Source organism: Sardina pilchardus, chromosome 12, assembly GCF_963854185.1.
Source record: "Sardina pilchardus chromosome 12, fSarPil1.1, whole genome shotgun sequence".
In the NCBI taxonomy this organism is placed as follows: domain Eukaryota; kingdom Metazoa; phylum Chordata; class Actinopteri; order Clupeiformes; family Clupeidae; genus Sardina; species Sardina pilchardus.
In genome coordinates, this window is record NC_085005.1 from 806732 (window position 1) to 827500 (window position 20769).

The following is a 20769-nucleotide window of genomic DNA, read 5'->3' on the forward strand; positions in this document are numbered from 1 at the left end:
TTTCATATTGTAAGGTGCAAATTGTTAGTGATATTCAACAATGAGATTGGTCATGGACCTTACCACCCCCCACTCACACAAACATTCAAGGCGTATTCACACCTGCCTTGTTTAGTTCGATTAAAACGAACTCAAGTTCGTTTCATGCTTGGTTCAGACCTTTTTGACTGGTGTGAATACAATCACTCGAACTCTGGTGCGGACCAAACAAGCGGACCGAGACCCAGCTGAGGAGGTGGTCTCGGAGCGGTTCCTATCGAACCCTGGTGCGGTTCGTTTATGGTGTGAAAGCAGCCCGACCTCGATCCGACCCAGTTGCAGAAATCTACCTTTTTTGGATTTGACGAGCTCCCGTAGTTTTTGCGCATTATGGGAAATGTAGGATAGCTCCGTGACGCTCAACAGCTGTAAGCAGCAGTGGGCTAACGCTTTTTTGGCAACAATAATTTGATTGTGCTTCTCCTACCCGTTCCGTCTTCCGTAGGCCTGCTGTTAGCATGTTGGACACACGTGAGCGCTCTTCTCAGCTGTTTTGCTGCACGTCTTCCTTGTTGCATAAGCATGATATTGTTAAACTTGCAACGGTCTTGACGCTCAAGCACTTCTGCAAAGCTGTAACTATTAACTATATTGCTAGGATAATAACGAGTACAGTACGCAAACATAGTATTTACGTGGGCCAACTTCGACTTTGGCTTGCTATTCTTCACCCCACCTACACGTTTACCAGCCAATGGTTGAACGACCTTAGCACATGTGCTTTTGTTTATAAATTCTGGTCCGGTTGCAATTAATCACAGTGTGAAAGCGAACCGCACTAAAAAAGAAAAAAGGGAAAAAAAATTGGTCCGGACCAAATAAGTGAACTAACGGACCTTCCTGGTGTGAATACGCCCTCAATCAACTTGAATGGGAGACCAGAGAGCGACCAGAAGAGGAGCAGTGCAATGGACTGTACAGTGTGATTTATATGACCTCTCACAAAGGCGAAAATACTTTGTAGTTGTGTAGATTTTAGCCTAGGATTTAGGCTTAGGAAACCACATTGAGATGTTGCTCCTAAAATGCTATATTAACCAGGTAAAACTAGACTAGACGTTGCAGGATTTTTGTTTTTGTTTTATGTCCAAAAATCATGAACACATTTGACTAAATTCGGTTTTCAACATGTTTTACAAAATAGTGCGCTCATTTTAGTAAATTGTGCTCATTTTATTTTTTGTAAATTGTGCAAACAATATAGTAAAATATGCACACGATCTAGTCAAATGTGTACACAATTAGCTGAAATGAGCACAATAATTAAGTATGCACACAATCTAGAAAAATGAGACCACGATTAAGTACACACACACAGTTACAGTATAAAGGATGATATACTTACTCTGCATACTTATTGCGTTGCATGTAAATGCACTGCACTGTTATCCCACTTCATATTACAGTGCATGCAATATTTGGCAGCTCATTTTCCCAGAACGTTTCTGTGTTTAATTCAACTTGAACTAATTAACATAGAAACTTGTTGGTCTTCTAAAGGAAACTTGTGCCATATTTTTTTCTTTGTGCTTTTTATACTTTCAGGTATTAGTTTTTAGGCCCCGAGCACCGAGGTGCGGCCGCTGTAGCAGCGGCTGCACCATAGGTGCAAGGCCCTATTGTTTTTGCTCAGATTATTAGGGCCCGAGCACCGCGGTGCGGCCACTGAAAGTGGCTGCACCATAGGTGCAAGGCCCTATTGTTTTTTAGGGCCCGAGCACCGAGGTGCGGCCACTGAAGTGGCTGCACCGTAGGTGCAAGGCCCTATTGTTTTTGCTCAGATTATTATTATTCTTTCATCCTCTTTGCCCGTGCGACCTTTTTCACCAACTTCGCATGCTCCAAAACTCTTGTAATTTGGCAGCTACATGTGGAATCACGGTCGCTACTCAGAGACAGAGCTCTGGCCTCGGGTGTGGCTCAGGGACTCTATAGCGCCACCCACCGTGCTGTCTGTTGTGGTTGACACATACATGCACGAAAATGAACCAAATTTGGTGGGCATGTGTGTTCTATTAATCTGAACAACTTTTACATTGAGACTACATAGTGAATCTTAGACAAATTTCAGTTATGATTATCATTATGAATTTTGCACATCATGTATTTTGAAACACTTCTCCTAGACGGTTTATCAAAATCATGTCATATAAGCACTAAAATGATCTTGAGGGTTGCCCGAGAGGAATTGCGAACAGATTTTTGAATTTTTGAAGTATATTGAAATGGCGAAGGTTTGAATTATGCCGTTTTATTAAGAAACAGGAAGTTGGTGTTATAGGCAGGCACGAAAATGAACCAAATTTGGTGGACTTGTGTGTTATTGCTACTACTAGTCAGAGACAGAGCTTTGGCCTAGGGTGTGGCTTAGGAACTCTATAGCGCCACCTAGCAGCATGTTATCTGTTGTGGTTGACACAAACATTCACGAAAATGAACCAAATTTGGTGGACTTGTGTGTTATTGCTATGGCTAGTCAGAGACAGAGCTTTGGCCTAGGGTGTGGCGTAGGGACTCTATAGCGCCACCTAGCGCATTGTCTGTTGTGGGACTCTATAGCACCACCTAGTGTGTTACCTGTTGTGGTTGACAAATACATTCACAAAAATGAATCAAATTTGGTGATCTTGTGTGTTATTACTGCCGCAAGTCAGAAACAGAGCTCTGGCCTAGGGTGTGGCTTAGGGACTCTATAGCGCCACCTAGCGCATTGTCTGTTGTGGTTGATATATTCACGAAAATGAACCACATTTGGTGGGCATGTGTGTTATTGCTACTGCTAGTCAGGAATAGAGCTCTGGCCTAAGGTGTGGCTTAGGGACTCTATAGCGCCACCTAGCACATTGTCTATTATGGTTAACACATTCATGAAAATGAACCACATTTGGTGGGCATGTGTGCTATTGCTCCTGCTTGTCAGGGATAGAGCTCTGGCCTAGGGTGAGGCTTAGGGACTCTATAGCGCCACCTAGCACATTGTCTATTATTGTTGACACATACATACACGACAATTAGGTACGCTTGTGTGTTATTGTTGCCACTAGTCAGAGACAGAGCTCTGGCCTTGGGTGTGGCTTTGGGACTCTATAGCGCCACCTAGCTTGTTGACTGTTGTGGTTGACACATATATTGATGAAAATTAACCAAATTTGGTGGGCATGTGTGTTGGTCATGCACATGCCCACTAACAAGTGCGTGTTGCTTTGTTAGATTCCGCAAATGTCACGGGTCCGCACCGCAGGTGCTCGGGCCCGCCATCGCCGCTTGCAGCTATATTTATTATTATTATTATTGTTCCCGTGGAATCCTCTTACAGGTCATGTTTGGCCTTTTTTCACCAACTTGGCATGCTCTAAAACTCTTGAAATTTGGCAGTTATATGTGGAATTGGTAACGCTACTCAGCGACAGAACTCTGGCCAAGGGTGTGGCTCAGGGACTCTATAGCGCCACCTAGCGACTTGTCTGTTGTGGTTGACACATACATACACGGAAATGAACCAAATTTGGTGGACATGTGTGTTGTATGAATCTGAACAAGTTTTACATTTAAACTATATAGTTAATCTTAAAAGAATTTGAGTTACGATTATGATTATGATTTTTGCACGTTGTGAAGATGTTATCATCTACATCATGACGACTTTTTGACAACCATTTTGCATGTAGAAACATACTGTATGCTATGAAGGACATCTAACAAAGCAACACGTACTTGTTAGTGGGCATGTGCATGACCAACACACATGCCCACCAAATTTGGTTAATTTTCATCAATATATGTGTCAACCACAACAGTCAACAAGCTAGGTGGCGCTATAGAGTCCCAAAGCCACACCCAAGGCCAGAGCTCTGTCTCTGACTAGTGGCAACAATAACACACAAGCGTACCTAATTGTCGTGTATGTATGTGTCAACAATTCATAGCATACAGTATGTAGGACACTGACTGGATCTGCTCCCTGCTACTTTAATGCATTGATCAAGATGTACACTATATTGCCAAAAGTATTCGCTCACCTGCCTTGACTCACATGTGAACTTCGGTCACATCCCATCCTTAATCCATGGGGTTTATGATGACGTCGGCCCACCCTTTGCAGCTATAACAGCTTCAACTCTTCTGGCAAAGCTTTCCACAAGGTTTATGAGTGTGTTTTTTTACCATTCTTTCAGAAGCACATTTATGAGGTTCAATTTCAATTTCAATTTAATTTCAATTATAGAGCGCCAAAACATTTCACGTCTCATGGCGCTTTACAGAGTGTTAAACATTCAAAGAGAGCCCATGACTATCAGGGGCAAGGAAAACTCCTATTGGAGATACTATAAGGTCCTATTGGACCTTGCTTTGTGCACTGGTGCACAGTCATGTTGGAACAGGAAGGGGCTATCCCAAAGCTGGGCTTGGTTCCTTAGTTCCTGTGAAAGGAACTCTGAATGCTTCAGCATTAACCAAGAGATTTTGGACAATTCCATGGTCCCAACTTTGTGGGTTTGGGGATGGCCAATTCCTGTTCCAACATGACTGTGCACCAGTGCGCAAAACAACGTCCATAAAGGCAAGGATAACAGAGTTTGGTGTGGATGAACATGACTGGCCTGCACAGAGTCCTGATGTCAACCTATAGAACACCTTTGAGATGAATTAGAGAGGATCCTGTGAGCCAGTCGCCTCATCCAACATCATCGTGTGACCTCACAAATGGGCTTCTGAAAGAATGGTCCAAGAATCCCATAAACACACTCCTAAATCATGTCAAAAGTCTTCCCAGAAGAGTTGAAGCTGAAAAGAGTGGACCGACACAATAATAAACCCTATGGATTAAGGATGGGATGTGACTGAAGTTCATATGTGAGTCAAGACAGGTGAGCGAATACTTCTGGCAATATAGTGTACATTCCCAACCGCCCACTGCAGTCTTCTGATGAGCGTCTGTTGTGTTGACCAACAACGCTCAATTTTTTTATTCTTTTCATCAGTGGTTCCATGTTGGTGAAATGAGTTGCTCAGTACTCCCCGCTCCAGCAACAGTTTTGGGTCTTTCAAGAAGGGTCTGCAGGCATATTTGTGACCCTCCAAAGTGAAATCAGTCGCTTTGCGCACAATGCGATTTTGAGAAAATCCATAATAAACAAACTTCTGGGTTAAAATGTTGAATTTCACGTTTTCGCCTAATTCGACATACAGTCTACAGTTTCATATCGTGAACACATTTCACAGAAAAACATATGTTTTGACTGTTAAACCCGGTGAAGATTCAACACATTAGCAGTCATTCCGTTGTCCACGCAGCTTAAAAAGGTGATTTTCTCCTCTTCTGGCATATCGTGATGGGAGAACCATGTCAACTTTGGATGCGGATATCTTAGCGATATAGGCCTCAATTTACATATCGTTGGAAAGCTTAGTTTATGGCCGTTCATTATGGGCACAATAACTCCTTTATGGGGCAAATAACCATATGTAGTCACTTCTGCACACACTGAAAATTCCCTCCCCCTGCCTCCATTTGGAGTTGTAGAGTCATGTGGTTCTCTTTCAGCCAATTAGGGAAGATCAAGCTATCTTACAAATATTGACATCATAGCATCTGACCAATCAGCAGTGGACTGCAGCACCTCAAACACAACCATCTGGCAGAAATCACATATTTGAGGTTTTTGAACCTGGCTCATCCCACAACTATCATAATAGCATCAAAACTAAACATTGTAAGTTGATGTAACTCACACATTATTTGGTTGAATAGTTGTGTTAAAGATTGAGATTGTTGTTATTTGCATAGCATTTTTAAAAATGAGCTTATTGTTTGGCTAAAAACAAAATTTTTGATCATATGCCCTGTTCACATAAGTGGCACAAGTGTCAATTTTTACACATATGCCTTATGTATGTATCTTTTTGATATAATTAAATGGTCACAGGTGCTTATTGTTAGTGTGAGACCTAGTACTGTGTGCATTTATTGTAATGACTCAATACTGGTTAGTGATAAAACACAATTATGAGCAAATATAAGTGGTACTTTAGTGATTATAGTTGTATTTCTGTTTTCATACACTGGTTCATAGGAGTATAGGATTCATAGTAATAGGCACCTGTGTATGCCATTTATGCCATTTAATTATATTAAAAAGATACATGGGGTCACAAGTCCATGTACCAAGTTTGGTTTTGATACATGCAGGGGTTGCTGAGATGTATGCTCACTTTCTGTTTGGCGGCTTCGCCGCAAACTTCGATTGGCTGTTACGGGCAAACAGTAAAAGTTCCGAAGAAAAAACTGAAATGGGTTGGTGAGGCATCAGCTGAGAATGCTGAGTGTCAAGTATGGTGTTGATCGGACAATTTTTTTCAAATTCACTCTGTACTTTTTTTCCCCCAGACAGGCAAGGACATATGGTAACTTCATTGACCTTGATTTGCTATGCAAAGATGAAAAATATTGATAACATTGTTTTTTTTTTTTTAAATGTCCTGAAACATCCCCCATTAACTTTCTGAAGTTAAAATTTAGAATTTCCAAAGATTTCAATGAGTGCCCTATAAAGGGTTAATTTTGTACATTTTACCAAAGCGACTTTAGCCTTGCAGGGTCATTTTCATGCACTTGGGGCTTTTAGAATGCGTGCAAGAGTTGTATTTTAAAAAGCCCAGATTTTGGGGTTGCTCCACCTAAAACGCGTAACTCCCTCTATCACGCGTAAATGACAGATTTATGTGGAGGGCAGAATTTGTGTAGAGTGAAATCCACGTAGTTATGCGGGTTTTTTTTACTTCTTTTGGAATTCCCCCCATAGTCTATTGAGCGTTTCTTATGTGTGGTTTGTATAATAGTATTGTTTTTGTCATTGATTGAATTTGACATTTTTGCTATTCTCCTTAAATTTATCCTTACCATGCCATAGGTATTGTTATTCTATGATTGATTGAATGACTTATTGTTTAATTGCTATTCTCCCATACAGCATATTCATTGTTTATTTATCATAGGTTATTACTTGAAATTATATTGTTTATTGATAATATTGCTATTCTCCCTATTTTTTGAGACGGTGAAGTGCAGCGCTGCTCAAGAATGGAGGATGTGGGAGGCCCAGGGCAAAAGCTAGCCATCGTCAGCGGTCTTCAACTCAGTGGACCTAGGTTAACGCTCAATTATGACATCAGCCAACTTGTAGGAAAAGCACATGGACTATCGAAAATAGTGTAAATAAAGAGTGAAAACATTTAACTAGACAAATGAATACAAAAAATTAACAGAATAAAACATAAAATTACGAACATTACATAAAAATAAACAAAAACATGATGCCAGATGGAGCGACGTGTCTCGCCAGCGTCCCCGTAACTAAGTAACAATTCAAAGTTCATTCCCAATTACGCCACACTCTTAGAACCTCTTTGTGCTCTACTTTGAAAGTCTACTGGTTTCCATTGGACTGAGATGCTCAAGAAAACTTCTCCCGAGTTAAAGACATCATAGTTAAAAGTCGTCGTCACTTTACTTTAAGAACAGACCACAGCCCTCTGACTTCCTTGCTCTCAAGCAAAGGTCTTGGACGTGCATGAGAATAACCCAATGGTCTGCTCGTCTGTTGTGCTGTTATTATAACATTGATTACAAGTCAGGCCGAGGCGATTGCTTGTCACGTCTGCCTCTTCCCACTACGGAAGAACATCAAGATCCTGAGCTGGAGATGGTGGCTGTTGTGTCAGCTGACTTTGTACTGTCACTGCTGAAGAGCTCTCTGTGCGACAGAAGGTGAGACACTACGTTTCTAAAGGTTGGCCTGGGAGTGCAAAAGGCCTAGACCCTGTCATCACACCTTACTTTCGTATCCAGAATAAACTGGCTGTGCAGGATAGTTACATAATTCGCAGCACTCATCGTGTGATCGTACCTCAAGGTCTGCAATCAAAACTCATTCAGTTAGCTCATGCCACACACCAAGGGATCGTTCACACTAAACAAAGACTGAGAGACTTGTATTGTCTCTCAGGTTTCTTTTTATGTATCTCCAATTCTAGGGAGTTTTTCCTTGCTCCTGTCACTCATGGGCTCTCCATGAATGTTTAACACTCTGTAAAGCGCCATGAGACATGTGTAATGTTTTGCCGCTCTTTAAGTGAAATTAAATTGAAATTAAAATTGGTGGCCTGGCATAGATTCACAGGTTGAGTCTGCCATTTAATCATGCCATTTAATCATGCCAAAACTGCCATCACCCGTGCTGCCCCGCTACAACCTGTGCCTACTCCAACTGCAGCCTGGGAAAAGCTAGCTGTGGATATCGTGGGACCTACTCAAAATGCACCTCCTGACTGCCGTTTTGCGATAATTCTCATTGACTTTTATAGCCGATGGCCTGAGATTGCCTTTTGCTTAGGTTTACCTCACTGTTATGAACTTTCTTGCCACTGTGTTTAGTAGGGAAGGAAATCCACTTGAACTGGTCTCTGACAATGGCCCTCAGTTGGTTTGAGTTTGAATCCTTCCTAGCTGACAGAGATATCAAGCATTGTCACAGATCTGTATATTACCCAACCAGAGTATTCAAGGACTGCTAACAGACAGCAAATATCAAAGGTAAACCTTTAAAAGCCTTTGTCACTGAGTTTTTGTACAGAGCCGCTCCCCATGTTGTGATCTCAGTGTCTCCTGCCGAGCTACTGCATGGTAGACCACTCAATACAAAGCTGAATATCGGAGGTCTCCACTCAACATTGCCTCTTACTGAGCACATAAACCTGAAACAGAAGATCCAGATGAAGAACAGAAAACAAAACGGTAAACAGACAACCGACGTAGTGCAAAACAACCCACTTTCCAAGTTGGATCTTCTGTCTGCATCCACAAACCTGGAATCACTGCAAAAGGACATTCAAAGTTCACCCAACCTTTCAATGTGGTAGCCCAGAAAGGTTCTGCTACTTACCTGTTATCCGATGGAAAAGTGCAATGCCACCTTGCACCTACACCCTCCATCAATTCAAGTGTTCCTTCCTACTGTACATCACAGCCTGATGATGGTTGTTTGCTGCCAAGCACCTCTGAACCATCTAAAACTGTGCAATTCCCTCCCCCTTCTCCAAGAGTACCAAGGATGCGACATGCCCCAGTATGGTCCAGAGTCTGACTTTAAAAAAAGCAACGTGAATATGTTTATTCTGTGATTGTTCCCTTAAGCTTATATAAGTTTCAGTTCATTTAGTCTATTTTGCCATATAGATTGAATTGTGATTAGACTTTCATGTACATGCTAGATTTGACCTACAGAATCTGCTATTTACGTGATATTATGACTTACTGTACATTTCTACAGATTTTGTTACATACTTATTGCCTTGACATTACATCTGAGTTTATTATGTTCTACAACTTTTATACCTACAAAAAAGTTAGCATAGCATAGATTGTTTATGAAGAACTGATATTCTTGTGCTATACAGAGTTTTATTTCTTACAAGTGGGGAGCATGTGGTATAGTGCACACTCTAAAAAATGCTGGGTTATTTTTTCAACCAAACCGCTGGGTTGAGGCTGCTGGGTCATTTTATTGGGTTGTTTTAACTCGTATTGGGTCATTTCTGTAACCCAGCTTGTTGGGTTGATAGTACAGCGCTGCTGGGTTGACCATTTAGGACTGTGCCCCTCCTCTCCCCCACCTGATGTGGAGCACACTGCCCAGCACCTGGGTGAATTTAACACAGCTGCATAGTTATTTGAGAGGTTGAAGAAAAAAATCGGTAGACATATTCTTTCAACCGTCCAGTCCAGCAGCTGCTGCCAACAAATGCAATGGAAATCAGGCGATTTCGGAAGGTATGTATCTGTTTTTAACTTCTGCATTTTAAAAAGAAATCCAGACGGATTTTAAAAGTCCACCCAGAGACATACCCTTTGTGATATGAATGAATATTCTGCCTGGCGATTTCATTCAGCCTCAAGCATGACAGCTATATTAGCTAGCAGTTAAGCTAAGTTAACATTAACTTACAATATCTGTTCATGTTACATCTACACAAAGACAGACTCATAAAAAACACAGTTCTGTGTTCACTGGATATGAACCGCTGAACAGAAACAAAACGAACTTTTACAACGAACTAAAATTAGCATAACAGCTGTAGGTAATGTTAGCAGACAAGTAACAAAATTATGCTTTGTGGTTCAGCTGAGGTTTATCAGTTAATGTTAGCTAGGCTACAGCGAAGTAGTCTCTGCCCAACACACGTAACTGACGGTAATAATCATGGCAAACAACATCTTATTAACTAATTTAGGGTAGCTTCATATTATAGCCATGTTACTTATTGGGTGTATTTTGGTAGTAGCGTTACAAACACCTTGGATCCACTGACTGAATAACGTGCTAACATTGGCTAGCTAACGTTAGCATCGCCACTACTGAAATTACGTTTATTAGCCTGCTTATCCAGCTCATCTCCAAACGCACGTTTTGTATTACCTGTATTAGGATTAAAACAACGCCATCATATTAGGTCTCTTGGTGGATTTTTAATGTTTGTCAACATCATTCATTGATAATGGTTCATGGAAGTCTTGATATAAAGCTCTGTAAATAACTGATTCTTTTTTTTTCTTTGATTGACAGGGCTGACCCCCGAAACGGACCGTGGAATCTGCCTGCCTTCATGGAAGTAGCCTATCACAGACTGTTCAAAAATAAAGAAAAGTATAAAATAAATAATCATGTCTGTTTTATTTCATTGCATGGCTATTCTTGCCCATTTCTCATATAATATATTGTCTGTATCCAAGCTGTCAACAAAATGTGTGACTTTAAGTTTGGCTATTTAAGTGAAGTGTTTTAAAAATGAACCAGTGGATTTTTTTTGGGATTTGGTTTCAAATATAACCCAAACATTATGTAAATTTAACTAAACATTCGTGTCAAAATAACCCAACACATTGGTTAAAATATCAACCCATCCGCTGGGTTAAATTTAATAACCCAATTTGCTGAGTTAAGATAACCCAATGCTGTGTTGGACCCCATTTTACTCAGCAGTTGGGTTGAAAATAACTAAATTTGGGTTGTTTTTAACCCAGCATTTTTTAGAGTGCAGTACACCTCCTGCCCAGTTAGTGGCGCTATGCTACCTATGTTATTCAATACCATACGAAGTAGGTACGGAACGGAGCGCTGAACCACAACGCTGTACATTACATACACATGATAGTTCTGCGAAAACAAAGTTTCAGACTGACCGTCAAGACAATAGGGAGAAGGTGAGGTGTCATCCACTGGGGCCCCGATGAACGTCCTAACTAGGGATAGCTGGGGTCTGATTCAAACACCTGGGGCACATTTTTGATGTCCCCTCCCGTGTCAGCCCAAACTTCTTTTAGCCAATCAGCGTAGAGTGCAGTTCATTATAATGATACAACCGTCTAGGAATTAATTAATTGTCTTTCTATTTCCTTGCTTTTTAGGTGTCAAAAGGCCAATTAGAAATTATGGAGATTCTCTTGAAGCTATGATGACTGTTATCGCAGGTTGGGCTTTATGCTTAAGTCTTAGGTGTAATGAGAGTTGGCTGATAGGCTTGTCTGCCTTCCTCAGAGCCCCACCAGCTGATGACCTCCCTTCTCCCTTGACCAAGAGCCTTGGTATGGCCTTTGCCTTATGCTCTTCTGATTTATTTATGCAGTAATCAAGTTGGCCCAGATGCATGTTCAGCACATACCTTAGCTTGTAGCAGTGGCAGACACAGGAGCACTACAGTGCAGTATTTAACATTAAAGCTTTTGAACCATGAATATTATCCTGTGAGTCTGAAAAAACACCACATATGATCTGAAAAATCACCACATCTCAATGATTTCCCCCTTTCCATTACTTACGTCTTCTATACAAAAATAAATTAATATAGGCAGCGGGTGTAGCCTACTTTTGAAAAAAGATTGATACAGAGAGTAACTTTACGTGTGTGTTTCTGATCATGGCTTCTAGCTGAAGTCCCCTATTTGATAAGTTTTCATGCAGAAAAAGGGCATGAGGACAATTTTCACCAGAGTTACACTTAAACGAAATGTATTCTAATGCATGTAGGCAGATAGTTTAATGGATGATACACTTTAATAAATCTTGATCAGCGCCAAAGTAGCACATTTGTGATCAATCGCAGTTATGTGGATGAAATGACAAAAAAGAAAGAAAATTGCAAATATCCAGCATTTACTGAAAGGTGCATAATTTGAAGTGGTAGCCACCCAGTGACATCATAATATGCTAATTAGATGAGTAAAATGTACTCCCTTCATAAACTTTTGATCAGCAATGATTTTCACATAGGCTACAGTAGCCTACAACTTCATCTCTGACCACTTTCAAGCCATGGCCTTTTGAAATGTTGATGTCAAAATTCAGTGTTTTTTTTTCTCTTGCGACTAAATAGCCTACTTTAAATGTTGAATGTAAGTAAGTAAGTAACATGTATTTTATATTAGGCTACGTTTATAAAAGAGGATTGCAGATAGTTTGGATGGATGATGTTAATAGACAGGGAGTTTAATCGATGTTGATAGGCGGATTGTTAAATGGATGTTGACAGATAGTTTAATGGGTGGATGGATGAATGGTTTGAATGGCCTTTTATAATATAATGGAGACATAAAGAGTTGGCCTAGCAGATTTCAATTGAAGTAAGTGCAATTCAGTTTGCTCTTTGTCGGGGGCTTAGTAGAGCTGCATAATAAAAAAAAAAGTAGACCTTGGATAACAGAAAATGGTCCAGAAGAAGCCCGTAATAATAAAGAGAAAAAGTGCAGGGATAACTATGCTTTGCATGTAGCCTACTGTAGGCCTAATAATAAAAAAGACCTCGGACCTCGGTCATAATTGATCCAGGCCTTGAGTCGAGTTCCCTATCTTGGGTGAAACAATTAAGCAGCAGACACTAGTGTGCTCATGTACGCGCAAACAAAAATCGGAGGGCTAAACCAAAAACTCTCAGTTAGAAAACAGCATTTCTGGACCATAGACATTAAGAACGCAAAACTTCCACAGTCGCGAGCGCGCTTCATTGACGTCATGGTACGTGCTTGTACGACATTGCCCTGTTTATTTGTGTAAAGGTTGAAAATGGCGGTGGGCAGACACCAACGTTAGAATTAATACTTTTTAAGCTGCTTGTTTGAAGAATTGACACATTACAAACAAGCGAAGACTGGGAAAGAGTTAGTTATAAAATATTTTCGAAAGTAATCCACCAATGGAAACAAAATATACGATGAGTGGCACGTTTTAGGTAACGTTAGGGAAAATCTTTGCAGCCATCAACTGGGTAGCGTTAGTTGTAATTGCAGGGTTGGACATTTCCAACTGCTATAAGGTCTCAAAATAATCAAAACTTTCCACTGTCAATCACTTCTCTCTATTGACAGAAGTATAAGATCATTGTGAAAGCGGTTCGGTGAAGCTCTCGTTTTGACAGTTTTTGCATCTGAATGTATGCATACATAATCGTTATAAAGCTAGTTGCTTGCTCGCTAGCAAGTAAGAAATTAGCTATCTTGCTAGTTGACTAGCTGGCTAGCGTGAAGTTGCCTGGCATTCGGAGATTTGACAGCAAAGCGACAGAACAGGTACGCAATTAAAGCTACTTCTCTCTTTCCTATAATGCAGCGTATTCACCCTGTTCTAGTTTGTTACATTTGCAACACGTGCAATACAATACTGCATTGCAAGTCCAATGTGCAACAAATGTTTGCATTTCAGTTACTAATTTCATTTTCATGTGTGTAAGTTGCGTTAAAATTTCGCTCCATTCATACATGTCAGTTGTGTAGCGTGATGACATTCACTGAGTGTTTCTGCGTCCTGCGATGGTGTAATGTTAAGTTGACCAGAACTGTTAGATAGCCTAAATGGTGCGCATTGGTGTACATAGTTGTACATTCTGTGTGGTACAAATGTATTTATTTATTTTTGTCATCTGTAATTGTTAAGCCAGTCTAGTTACATTTAGTATAAAAATGGTACCATAGTTTGAATCACCTTTTCTGTCGAGATAATACCATGAACTGCAAAGTTGCAGTTGCTTTTTATGTTGGAAATTAGCCTATAGGCAGAACAGAACGCACTGGAAGAAAATGAAGCACATAAAACCACACGTTGGAAATAAAGTTTATTTTGTCTTTTTTTAATAAACTGGTTTACGCATATTATTTATTTATTCAAATAAATTGGCATAACTTGGGTGTCACAATTGACGAGACGATTTTCTCTCATTATAGCCTCACTAACAAACTCATATCGGTTTATCCTATACATTATTAGGAAGATCAGACCTCATCTGACATAATATGCCACACATCTTCTAATGCAGGCCCTGTCCCCCAAACTGAACTATTGCAATTCATTGTAAGCTGACCTACCTTACCTAGTGAGACCATCTCAGATGATTCAGAATGCAGTCAGCACATCTGGTCTATAATCAGCCAAAGAAGACACATGTAACTCCTCTGTTAGTTACTCTTCATTTGCTTCCTATAGCAGTCAGAATTGCATTTAAATCCCTCACTCTGTTATCCAGCTCTGCTCGCCCACTGCAGCCCTCTGATGAGTGTCATTAAAGGCGCCGGTACAGTCCACGCACCTGACTTGTCGTGCGACATGTTGACGTCACGGGGAACGTTGTAACCATGTATACACTAATCCAGCGCAAACTTTATGGGCGCTACCATCTTGAATTTCGCCATTACTGCGTGCTATATGATAATGCCTGAATGTGGTTTATGTGGTTTATGTGGTTGATGACTGTAGAAGGACACTGGCTCCGTGAGCTTGGCTTCAATCTCTTCCTAGTTGTCGTGCGAGGTTGGCGCGCGCCCCTGAAATCAAATGTTCGGTGTACGACACGTCGACGAGCGGCTGAAATCCGGCTCGCGACACAGGAAATGATGTAATTTTGACGTCACATTGTCGTGCAACAGGTCGGGCGCGTCGAGTATACCTCTAGCGTCACAATCAAGATACTTTCTTTGTGGTTCCTCATTGGTGGATTGAGTTGCCTAGTGTTCTACGTTCTTGTTAGTGATGCTCTGATTAATAGGCCGCCGATCATGATCGGCCGATATTGGCTAAAAATGGCTTGAACAGTGAACCCCAAAAGCGCCGATCAAGAAAGCCGATCACGTGACCCAGATTACTCGCACGCATTGCCGGATTAACCAATCATCCCCCTTTTACAGGGCCGAATGGAGTACCTGCCCTGGGGTTACATGTATCAGTTACATTACAAATTAGGCTGTTAGCTTGTTGAGTTGAGGTAGCCAACACTGGATGAACGAATAATGTCAGCTAAAAATAGGCTTTTACTGGTTAGAATTACGATGGTAGCCTATTCATTTAACTGTAAGCTTTAGACAGGCAAGTTACCTGTTGTCTGACTCATCCAAATCATTCACTGCATGCGTGGAAGAAACAATAAATGAGGCTACCCATCAATAAATCTGTTTCAATAGCGTTTAATTGACAGAAATTCAAAGCGAGGCCGAGGCTAGTGTCACTAGTGTCTTTTTATGCTGCTTCAGCATTTTCTTCATAGCTTCACCTATGCTTGAAAAGTGTCAACACGTAGCCGAAGCCTTAAGCTAGCCTCCAGGCACCAACAGACACTAATGTGCTAGCTCTATGCTTAAAATAAATCATGTGTGTGCTTACGTGCTACATTCGTTTTTCGCCTCTGAGAAGGATAGACTAATTTAGGGAGTAAGAATGTTTAAAGGAACCGTATGTAGGATTTTGGCCAAAACTGGTACTGCTGTCACTTTCAAAATACTGTAGAGTGGTGTATCCCCTCCCCCTCCCCCCTGAGTTGAAGTTGGCAACCCGGATGCCGAAACTCTACTGACTTAGTGATCAGTAGATAGGTGAAGGGTGGCGCATCAGGCCAAAACACACAATATGTGAACATCAACATCAGTTGTACCAGAAGCTACACTGGAGAGCACTCCGCTAATTTGCCCGTCTTTTTTGAACCGTCCCCCTGTCTTTCCTGTTCGTTTGTGCTCGTCAGTCGACTTATCGCGACTTCACCACAAGATGGCGCCCAGCGGAGAGATTCTATGAAGGTACTGCTTGAATAAACAGTCTTTTTTAATAGACTTCCTGTGCACTTCCAAAGTTCTAAGTATCTCGTTTTAAATGTCAGGACCCTCAGAAGTCAACCAATGCAGTGTGGAGTTACTTGGAACCTTTTTAATGGTTTAAAAATAGCGATTTAGCTGCATAGGCTACGTAATGCCCAATCTAATAGATTCAAGCCTACTGTAAGCTAGGCTGAAAACGGAGGAGTTCGGAATGCTGGGGGTGAGTGAAAGTGTGTCTAAAACACGTGTGAGTACACCTTAACATGTTTCGGTACAGTTAAGCTCAATTTCACACCGGAATTCTCCTTTAACAGACTGCTGTCAATGGCAACAGGTTTTGAAAGTGAAAGTAGACGGGTAGGATCATTCTAAAGAACATTTGAGTCAAGTTCAGTGTTGTGCGTGGCAAACTATTTGCAGCAAATCGATCTAAAAAGACATCATTTATGCACTTGTGTTTTCATGTGTTGTTTGTCCTGTCGGTATTTTCCGATAGGCTAATGATAGCAATCTCATGATGCTGCTGATCAATTGAATTACATTTTTGCCGTGTAGCCTATTGGCTTACCGTGCTTGAAGTTAGCTGTGGCAGACTAGGCTCACTGATTTTCATAGTTTTAACCACAAAGTCTGTTTAGGCGTAGGGTTATTAAATAGTTTAACATCTTACCATTTCACGTTAGTCCAGCCCTTCACCTCGGTGAACCAGGCACCCCATGTCATCTAAAAAATATCTCGGGGGGGGGGCTTCAATATTACCTGAGAAAACTTGTGGTGACAGTGCTTAGAGAAAAAAGTAACGTTGCCATGCTCGGAAAACGTCAGTCTTGTATGTAACATTGAGCTGAAATTTTGTGAAAACACCCCACTGTAGCATTGTGCAAACATAGTCTTCAAGTTGCTTATTTAAATGTACAGTCTGCATTTTAATCCTATTTCTCCATTTAGCGTGCGCGCTTGTTAAACTAGTGATGTAGCCTACACGATCCTGTCGCAGTATAAAAACAGTTAGGGCCTACCATTTTACTTTGGGAGAGGTGTAGGCTAGGATCCACAGTGTTACTTTGACAGGAGAGGGAAATGTGTCATTTGATTCCCATTTTCAACTGAAATATCAACAACCTTCAAGCTGCATACTCTTCTATCAGCATCAATATCAGAAGGTTATATCATATGATTTCTTATTTTATAAATTGGCCCAGGTGACAGGGGGCAGGCTATATAGTATCATTAAGTAGGTTATAGTAAATAAGGTAGTCAAAATTATAACTTTACGTTGCCCATCCTTATTCTGGACAGAACTAAAGCAATACATCTTACCCAAATAAGCTGACATTGAGTAGAATTAAACTTATTTAATTTGTTGTGCTTCTTTTCTTTTAAATCATATGGGAAAAGTAACTATACTGCGAATCGTTTTCTGAATCGAGAATCGTTTTTGAATCGAAAATCAATTTTGAATCGAATCGTGAGCCTGAAAATCGAAATCGAATCGAATCGTGAAATTCTCTGAATCGTGCACCCCTAAGGCATAGGTGCGAGAAGTAGCCTAATTAAAAATGATGAGTGAAAGATGTTCTCCGTTTTGCGAATGTATAGGCTATGTCTGCTGAAAAAAAGCTATAGGCCTATTGTTTCTACAATTTAAACCGCAGCCCGGCAGTTCTAGGTATATCTAGGTCAAACCTACACAGCGCTTCTATTAATACGCGTCAGCGGTCAAATGACCGGCGCTTGGCGCTTCTAGTGTTTATGCGTGAACAAATGCACTCTGGTTTGATTTGTTTTTGTTTTGTCTTGTTTTGGTATCTTGTGCACTGGGATAAGGGTACTCGGATCTCCTTCAGCTATTATTTTTTTGTAAAACCTTGATATGAATAAAAACTAGAAATGCAATTCCATGGAATTACCAATGCATAAAAATGCAAAAATGTATTGATAGATAATGTAGATATTGCTACTACGGTGTAGCTAGGGTAAACATGGTGGTTGTATAGTTTAAAGAAAGTTGATAGTGTTAAGGTAGACAGTTGAAAGCTTAAACATTCCATTTCTAACTTAACTATTGATTTCTAACAGGTATGTTAAAATGTTAACTATGCTAACAATGCTAACCAGGTTGATCAGCTAACTTAGGTAATGATTTCTAACAATTATGCTAAAAATGTTAGCTATGTTAGCAATACTAGCTGTAGTAACAATGCGAACCAGGTTGATTAGCTAATTTAAACTGATGATTTCTAACAGTTATACTAAAACTGAACTATGTTAACAATGCTAACCGGGTTGATTAGCTAACTTGGCTAATAATTTATAGCAGTTATGTTAAAAATGCTAACAATGCTAACCAGGTTGATTAGCTAACTTAGCTAATGATTTTTAACAGTTATGTTAAAAATGCTAATTATGCTAACTATGCCAACCATGCTAACTAGCGAACTTGCTAGTGAGGACTTTTATTTTGAAACATTTGTTGCTAGAGTATCCATGGTGGCCACTATCAGGAATAAAGAAGTTACTGTAGTGTAATCATGTTGGTTGCCATGGAAACGGTCATAAACGCTTATTTTAATGGTTGCTATGTTGGTTGCTAGGTAAATGGAGGTTTCATATAGTTGACTGGAGGCATAGTTGATGATAACTGACAGTTGGAATGGTTGAACAGTTAAATAGTTGAGTAGTTACAATAGTGAAATGATTTAATAGTGTATTATTGCAGTGAGGACTTTTATTTTGAAACAGTTGTGGACAGAGGAAACAGGATATGTAGTCTTCTGAGAGGCTGTATGCTTAAAGCCAGAGAAACTGACATTTGTGACCTTCCACGGCGAAATCAGTCACATTGTCCAAATTTTCAAAATCATAGTTATTACGTTTTCAGGAAGGGGCATAATCAACCCTCAAAACGATGCTTATATCTAATGAATTGAACGTCATATTACTGAAATATAAACATTCAAAGCAGTTGAGTTCGTCCTGTCATGCCAAGAGAAAAACGGAGAAATCTGCCTCTGAAGTTAACCTTCAGCTCAACACTCACGAACGCTTTGTAAGGTCGCCGCTATTACAAAATTTACGGTACTTTTATCAACGATACAGCACGCGGATGGCTTGGTGGTTGTCAATGAGTGCATTTACCGTAAATATTGGAATAGAGCGGCAAAAACGAGATGCCTCTAACTTCCTGCTTCCTCTAACTTTCTCACCTCAAGAAACTCACGTTTTTAGACTAGAAAAGGTCAGTTTTTCACGTCCGTACAGTGTTCAAAACACACACAAAAAAAAATCCACGATTTTAGCACAAGTGACATAAATGGTCATTTTTCTCAGAAACGTCTGTTGCGACAAGCGCCTGGTTTTGCCGTGGAGAGTCACATTTGGCTGCAGGTGGCTGGCCAGCCGGCACAAGATTCTAATTGCTGCCGTGATGTCATAATGAGCAATGTTAAGTCTATGGGGGAAATTGTAGTAGTTTTTAACTAATAGTTTAAAACGTATGAGTTGAAAAATACAAAGCCCACATGGCGTAAGTAGTAGTGCGTTCGATTAACCTTCCGAGGACGAGATTCGAGGACGTTGCCTAGTGACACGCACGAGCACGCCCCCTTTCCTCGGAAGGCGACCTCGTCTGCTCGTCGAACTCAGAGGAGACCGAGGGAAGTTTCCGAGACAGATTCCAAGATGGCTGCGCCCATATTCATTTGTAAATATTAACGGTTTTCATTGTGTTTGGACCGCTTTGGTGGTTTAAATGACGATTTCAATCACTACAATGCCTTACTGCGTCTGTATCACTGCCTATGGGAATGGAAATCGGCCTTGTTGTGAGTGAAATATTGAATGAAGACGTGTTTAACTGGTGTTGGTAAATGTAGCTAGCGTTGCTAACAGAAGCTAAACACGCCTGGAACTTGGCCAGTGCTTCCGCAAAACGTGACGTCTATGTTCGGACGCGCAAAAGAAAAAAAACGGTTGAAGTGCAGACTTGACATCACACCCGAGATCCGAGGCAGCTCGGAGAGCATAAATGAACGCACTACGCGACAAAGTTTGAATGGAGTTTCTACGTTAAGCGGTTGAAGCTGCATTAACTGAAGAAGAAGAAGAAGACGACTTGGAAGAACAGTACAGTGCATTCTCATGCACTGTAATAAAATTGTCCTCAGAAAAAAAAAATTGCAGTGTAGGATCATTATGACACCCTCTGAATGCATGCCAAGTTTCATGGAACTCTGTTCATGGGGGGGCATACATAAATAAATGAATTTATACATTTAGTCACTGTAGATCAACTGGCTTGTAGATGGCCAGACACAGTTTTATGTGAATATCTTGAGGGCCTAGGGGCCATGTCAACCCATTCCATAACCACTCATTTAGTGTATAGAGCCACCTAGCAAAAATGAGGCATTCTAATCGCAGGTATCTTTGGTTGACTGGTCAAAATTTGAAGTGTAGGATCATTATGACACCCTCTGAATGTATGCCAAGTTTTGTGTTATTTGGTTCATGGGGAACCATACAGTAAATTGATATGTGTACATTTAGCGACTGTACACTGCACACACACATGCACAAACACATATATATGCACACACATGCAG

General features: G+C 40.6%; 1 protein-coding gene across 2 annotated transcripts in view; it reads left to right on the forward strand.

Moving 5' to 3' along the window:
- The first annotated feature begins 13148 nt into the window (after positions 1–13148).
- ncoa1 (nuclear receptor coactivator 1) overlaps positions 13149–20769 on the forward strand; it is a 212631-nt gene continuing 205010 nt past the window's right edge. For both annotated transcript variants that reach the window (XM_062551011.1, XM_062551013.1), the window contains exon 1: positions 13149–13657. The gene's annotated coding sequence lies outside the window, so the exon portion shown is untranslated. The remainder of the gene's footprint in view (positions 13658–20769) is intronic.